Source organism: Petaurus breviceps, unplaced genomic scaffold (genome assembly GCF_028583685.1).
Source record: "Petaurus breviceps papuanus isolate PSGF00001 unplaced genomic scaffold, PetGlider_PUasm1.0 37, whole genome shotgun sequence".
In the NCBI taxonomy this organism is placed as follows: domain Eukaryota; kingdom Metazoa; phylum Chordata; class Mammalia; order Diprotodontia; family Petauridae; genus Petaurus; species Petaurus breviceps.
The window spans coordinates 93,228,499-93,236,288 of NW_027186296.1; the positions used below are offsets into that span (position 1 = coordinate 93,228,499).

The 7,790-nt window shown below is 36.0% G+C and overlaps 1 pseudogene; it reads left to right on the forward strand.

Moving 5' to 3' along the window:
- Window positions 1-608, forward strand: part of LOC138168360 (pancreatic triacylglycerol lipase-like) — a 24,657-nt pseudogene extending 24,049 nt beyond the window's left edge.
- Window positions 609-7,790: the final 7,182 nt, after the last annotated feature.

The following is a 7,790-nucleotide window of genomic DNA, read 5'->3' on the forward strand; positions in this document are numbered from 1 at the left end:
AGAAGAAGAAGAAGAAGAAGAAGAAGAAGAAGAAGAAGAAGAAGAAGTGGTAGTAGTAGCAGTAGTAGTAGTAGTAATAGTAGTAGCAGTTGTGGGAGTAGGAGTAGCAATTGTAGTAGTGGTTATACTAGTAACAGTAGTAGTAGTAGTAGTAGTAGTACTACTACTACTACTACTACTAAAATGAGAGGGTTGGGCATAGATGCAATCCAATCAAGCAAGCATTTATTAAATACCTACTATGTATAAGGCACTATTCCAGGTATAGTACCTGACCTCAGAGTAGTTTATAACCTATTATGCCTTCCATCTTTAATTCCTATGATTAATGGGCTTACAATCTAATAAAGGAGATATCACTCAAAATACTGGGGTAAAAATATAAGTGCTTAAGAGAGATATAAAATGATGTGAGATAGATCTAAATATACTCATATGTATAAACGTTAAGATAATTAAAGTTAATAGTCCATTTTTTTCCTGCAGGTACAATTTCTGTAGCAAAGAAACTGTAAGAGAAGATGTTCTGCTAACTCTCAATGCTTGCTAAAATGATGTTAAAGTGAAATCATTATTTCCTGTACTGATAAAAGGCAAATGTAAAGGTGTTCATTGTATCCATTCATCATTAATATCTACTTTATTTTTATTGCAATTTTTAGTGGCAAAACATTTTAAATTAAGGGTTTGTTATAGAACTATACCTGAATTGTATTGAATTTCCAAAATTATCTCCTGGCATTTCCCTGAGATGATGATTCTGCAAATAATCATTTATCATCATGAACTGGTGATCATTATTCATTTAAGTAATACTACCTTGTCCAGACTGAAGGCAAAACAGGTGTGATTCCTACATGTTTTAGGTTTACATTTTGGGGGAAAAGGGAGATGAGCATTTTTTCTTTTGTTTTTTCTAATTTTACCATCTTTTCACCAGTTCTGAAATTTCTTGGAGGAGAAATTTCTGATTTCTTGGAGGAGACAACATTTAAATCTGATTTTTTGGAGGAGATATTTAAAGAGAAGAAAACATAATTGGCATGAAACTACATAATGGGTTGGGGAATATGATAGATAGGAATGGAAGACATTTAGTAAAAGATGAAAAAGGGCCAAGAAAAGTTTAGTTTTATTTCAGTTGAAAGAAATAGAAAAAGAATATGCATATTACCCATAGGAGTGGCACTGATGAGGAGGTATTACCTAGAGATTTATGAACAATTGGAGGAAATGAGGACTTAATAAAGATATATTTGATGGTTATCCCAGTGTTTGAATGTCAAGGAAACCATTTTCAAATATATTGATGACAGGTTAAATTCTACACACACCACACACACCACACACACACACACACACACGTATTAATGTGCATACCTATAATTTACTTCTCATATTCATATAAAGTATTAAGTTCCAGATATCAAGAGTTAAGTGATGCCCAAATGATGTCAGTACAATTTTTTAATAGAATATTTCAGTTTTCATCCTTTCATTAAATAAGTGAACTAATTAAACAATAGTTTTACTTAATAGGTCACAAAACACTTTGATCAGTATATGAAAAAATGTTTTGTATGATTTTATTATACTTTTTCTGAATTATGAGTGTCCTCCATGCCTGGAATGTTTGCCTTCTTCATCTCTGACTCCTGACTTCCCTAGTTTCTTTTAAGACTCAACTCAAAGCCCATTTCCTATGAGAAGCTTTGCTTAGTTCCCCTCACCTCCAACACACCCCTAGTCCTTTCCTTTGAAGATGATATTCCATTTACTCTCTATGTATTTTATATGTACAAAACTATTTGAATGTGGTTTCCCCCATTAGCATGTGAGTCCCTTTAAGGTCAGGGATCATGTTTTCACATTTCTTGGTATCACTATCACATAGCACAATTCCTTCACACATACATAAGTACATATTATATGCATATGTGTATATATACATATCTCTATCTACATACATACATATATACACATACATACACATTCCATGTGTAAAAATTCAGTACACTAGAAATGGGGTATTCCATCTGCAAATGGGGATTTAGTATCTGTTAATGAACAAAAAGAAGACCTGCCCAGATAAAGAGGACTAAGGAAAACAAGATAATTTTTTAAAGCTTTTAAATAAAGCATTTTTAAAAAGTCAAACTTTACTAGCTGAATAGATACAAGATGACCTTAGTAATGGAAAAAATAAGAGACAATTTCATTCAAATCGTATCTCCCCTCTGATTGGAGGGCTGAAGGGAGGGGTTACCAAACTTCTGCCTTCCTTTATAGAGGGCAGAAACTTGACTTTGACCTTACCCCACTTCATGTCTGCTACTTTGTCTGGTTTCAACTCCACAGAATAAGATATAACCCTTAGAAAATTATCCATGTGTACAAAAATATTTATAACAGTTCTTTTTGTGGTAGCAAAGTACTGGAAATTTAGGGGATACCTATAAGTTGGGGAATGACTGAACAAGTTGTGGTATATAAATGTAATGAAATGCCATTGCTCCTTAAGACTTGCTAAGCAAGCAGATTTCAGAAAAACCTGAAAAGACTTACATGAACTGATGCTGAGTGAAGTGAGCGGAGTCAAGAAAACACTGTACACAGTAACAGAAACATTGTGCAATGACAAGCTTTGTTAAACTATTCTAAGTAATGCAATAATCTAAGATAATTCCAGAAGACTCCTGAAATAAAGAGCTACAGAGTCTGAATGCATATCAAAATATACTATTTTCACTTTTTTTCTTTCTTCTGGTTTTTCTCTATTGCTCTGATTTTTCTTCTTTTTTTAATCTGTGTGATTTGGTGGCAAAGAGAGGGACATTCGCCTATCCTACATACTCACACTATTTTTTTATGGAGGGGAGAAGGCAAGGTAATTAGGGTTAAGTGACTTGCCCAAGGTCACACAGCTAGTAAGTGTCAAGTGTCTGAGGTCAAATTTGAACTCAGGTCCTCCTGACTCCAGGATGGGTGATCTATTCACTGCATCACCTAGTTGCCCCACTCTGATTCTTCTTTCACAAAATGACTAATGTGGAAATATGTTTAATATGATTGTATATATATACTTTATACCAGATTGCATGCTATTTTAAGGAAAGGAGCGAGAAGGGAGGGGAAAAATCTAGAACTCAAAATGTTAAAAAAGTAAATGTTGAAAACTAAAAATAAATAAAATTTTAAAAATGTATAACCCTTAGACCCCCCACAACCCTTCCCTGCCTCTCTTTCGTGTACTGTTGTCTCTTCTCCCCCATTAAATTGTAAGCTCCTTGAGGACAAGGAATCTTTCTTTTTATTAATCATATCCCTAGCATTTAGTACAGTGATTGTCACATAGTAGGCACTTCATATTTATTACATTCTTCAAGATTTTTATGACAATGCCTGTTCTTACTTTTAGCTTCTAACAGTCCTGTCTATGGACTTCATCTATGCTATTGTGGTATCTTTAAGTACTGGTTGCCAGCATACTTATCATTCCTATTGGGAAGTTCCTGATAGTAACCTAATTTTACCTAATTACTGCTGATATTTGAGACAGAATAAAGTGCTTTACCCCACATTCCAGAATACCTTTTCATTGTATCAAATTTCTAATTCATTAGCCAGTAAAAGATTAATGTGTTCTATTTTCTTTATCTATGTAATTATAAAACATCCAATGCTTTGTACTTTCATATGACTTTGAAGTAGGTCAACCACTGAGCTTTGACAAACTAAATTCTAAACATATGGCCCAAAGATAAACTTTCCCAAGAACACTAGATACGAATAATAATGTGAAAGTTCATCTAAGTGGTGAAGGATTATGACAAGCTAAAGGAGAGTATTCCACTTCTGAAACATGAACCGCTTTTTATAACACTGAGTCTTTAAATTACTAACATTCTAGTTGCTTTTATGTGAGATTGGGATTTTGTGTTTCTTTAGGATACCAAATGCCTCTCCCTCCCCAACAACAAATACCTTGTGTCACAGACACAATTTCTATAAGCTGCTGATTCTCAAATATTTCTGCCCCATCTTGAGAATAGTGACAAAGAAATATTGAACTAAATATTAGAGCATCCACAGCACTTTAAGGATGGGATATGCTCTTATTCAAGCCCACTGATTTACTTGTCATGCTGGGAGAGTGAGAAGATTTCTTGCTCCCACTGTCATATCTAGACTCTCCCTCTACCACTTTTGCTCTTAATGGCCTCTCCTTCCTTGAGGCTCATTCAGTCATTATTTATCATGAATTAAGATTCTGGTAGGTGTTACCTACTGATCTCCGGGATACTATACTTCCTTCCTCAATGATTTCAGTGCCAAGTTCACTCAGTTTTCCTCTTCTCCCCATTTTTTGTCTTTATATCAGGGAACCTAAACATAGGTATTGAAGTGCCCATAAAAACCACTGCTTCTTAGTACCTCAATTTAAACATCCTCCTTGACTTCTTCCACTCCATCTCAACTACATGGTCATATTTTTTATTTTTCCATCACCCACAAATGTTTCACTTCCATAGTCATGAACTCTAAAATCCCTTTATTTGATCATAATTTTTATCAATCCATATTTTTGCCTCCCTTACAACCTTTAAGCTATTCTTGGTCCTCACTGTGACTTCCAATCCTTCCATCCTTTGGTTCTTTTCCAATGCCATTACTTTTCTGCTGGCTACACTTTCCTCCCTTTTCCATTTGATCCTTTGGTGAAACAGTTCAGCTTAACAGTACCCTCTATTCTTGTACCTTGTTCTCTATCTAATAACTGAACTCTGGCAGGTTCCAACCTTATATTGCTCCCAACTTTGACTGCCTTTGCTTCTATTCATACGTTTCTAAATAAAACTGGAGAACTTCATAAAACTATGATTATGGGCCCTTTATAGATTTATCTTACAAAATTTCAACTGGTACATCACTGAAAAAAAGCATTTCACTAATCAATACATCATCTCATTACCCACAATGGCTTTTACAAATGCCTCTTCAAACCTTCCATAACTTCTCTCACTGATCTTTTCAGCTTTGTCTCCCTATTTCACTGAAATCATAGAAGCAGTTCACTAAGAGATCTCATTTCTCTCTTCTTCCTCATCTCATTTTGTTCAGATGTCTTCCCTGACTATATCCTGTTTAATTCCTGACTCATGTGAAAAGATGACCTTTCTTGCCAAGACAAACCTCTCTATATGCACAAGTGATCTCATTCCATCCTCACTCCTCTAGTGGATTGTTTCCTCTTTTATGCCCCATCTCTCAATAATCTGCAATCTTTCCCTGTCTATTGGCTTCTTCTCTACTGCATGCAAACATGCCCATGTCTTCCCATTCTTATAAAACTCTCATTCCATCCAACCCCACTATTACCCTATGTCACTTCCTCCCTTTTGTGATTAAACTCCTTGAGAAAGTTGTGTATATTGATTCCACTTCCTTTTCCCTTGCATTGACTTCTGACCACATCATTCAGCTGAAACTGGCCACTCCAAAGTTACCAATTGCTAAATCTAATGACTTTTTCTTAATCATTATCCTTCTTGACCTCTCTTCAAGTTTAAAGCTCTCAGTCAACCCCTTGTCCTTGATATTCTCTTCTATCTATGTTTTTGTAACACTGCTCTCTCTTGATTCTCTTCCTTGTCTGGCTCCTTTGTTGTAGCCTCTTCTAAACCATACCAGCTAACCATTGCTATCCCACAAAGCTTTGTCCTAGGCTTTCTTCTCTTTTATATCTATACTATTATATTTGGTGTTTTCTTTAATGCATGGTAAATCCATGCATATGATTCTTGGATCTATCTATCTAGTCCTAACTTCTTTCCTTACCTCCATTCTCATATCACCTACTATCTATTGAACCAGATGTCCCACAGATATCTTAAATTCAATGTACCCAAAACTCAACTCATCATATTTCCCCCGTCTTTCTATCCTGCTAAGACTAAAGACCTTCCCACTAAATTCAGAGATTTTACAAGGTTGTCCATGGTCACAATTATTATTTGATATTGTTATAGAAAAGCTAAGGGAAGAAAAAAATGAATGAGTATAGGCAAAGCAGAAGCAAAATTACAGTTTTAGGTAAAGTCAAGATAGCAGGTTGGTTAAAGGCAGCAACCCCAGTCAAAGTATTTCAACATTCCCTTCCAAATAACTTTAAGATAATGCTTCAAATCAAATTTTGGAGCAGTAGAACCAATGAAAGATCAGGATGAGACATTTTTTCCAGGCTGAGACAATTTAGGAGGTAATCAGGATAGGTCTGTGACACTGGGATGGGAACTGACCTACAGCATGGTGGGAGCATCACCAGTAGGCCTTGGAGGTGGCTGTGACAGTGGCAGTAGCAGCTTTATGAGCTCTCAACCCAGAGATAATAAGGGGTTTGGAGAAATGGTCAGAAAGAGAATTCAAGTGACCCTTTGCTGACATTGGTTGCACTTTGTGCTTATTGGCAACTTTTTTGCCCATATGCAGTTCTGGTGGAAGGAAGTACTGGGGGGTCAGTTACAAGGGAACAGGGACCCTGGTCACAGTGCTGAGGCAGAGAAGAGCACTACTAGAACTTGCAGCTTAAAGAGAGCGGGAGACCTGGTCACCATTCTAGGAACAAGAGGAGCACTATCACTTGAATCTTCAGGGAAGCAGGGGTCCATCCTGGAAGACGAGAATGCACACCAGGAGAACAGGAACCACACCTTTCTTTGTGTCACATAACCTTGGAAGCACTGAAAATTGCAGACACCCAGAAGTCTGAAAACACTAGCAAAAAAAAACCCCAAACCTTGAAGCTTGGGGTAGTGCCTCTTCATGCCCAGATAAGCAAAACCCAACTTTAGCATAAAGTTCATGGTCAAGAAATAGGCTGGAAAATGAGCAAACAAAAAATTGGAACTTGATCATCAAAAGCAACTACAGTTACCAGAAAGATCAAGATACAAACTCAGAAGGAAACAACAGTGTTAAAATTCCTACAACCAAAATATAAAAAAAAAAAAAGCTAATTGGACAGGAGTCCAAAAAATAATTCCTAGAAGAGTTGAAACAATAGTGGTGGAGAAAAAATTGGGAAAACAAATGAGTCTGATGAAAAAAATGTGAAAAGAGAATTAATATTATCAAAATATTTTGGATATACCCTATTTCCCAGAGCTTAGGTCCAGCAAGTAGGCTTGGCATAATAATAATCTTAGATGATCTCTGCCACTTGCAAAGTATATTGCTTTGATCAACACTAGGTGTTCACTGAGAGATTTATTATTTTAGCTGATCTTATTTTACTGGGAGCTGAGAGCCAACATCCATCTGTTGCAACCCAGGATTAACTAGCCAGCAAAACTGAACATAATCTTTCAGGCAAGGAGATGGTCATTTAATGAAATAAAGGACTTCCAGACTTTCCTGATGAAAAAGCCAGAGCTCAATGGAAAATGTGATCTCCAATTACAAGACTCAAGGAAGACATAAAAAGGTAAACCAGGAAAACACACACTCACACATATACACATGCACACATGCACACCACACACACATACACATAACTTGGGATGCAATAAGAGCAAAATATTCACATCCCTATATGAGAAGCTAACTGTCAATATCGAAATTTATAAGATTATCATGACCCTTAAAAGGGTTATACATAGATAGAGGATGTGGGTATAAATGAACTAACATGAAGATAAAAAAAACCTTATAAGGGGGGTCAAAGGGACTGCAATGGGATAAAAAGAAAAGATGAGACAGAAAAAGGTAAATTATGCCATACAAAGAGGCAG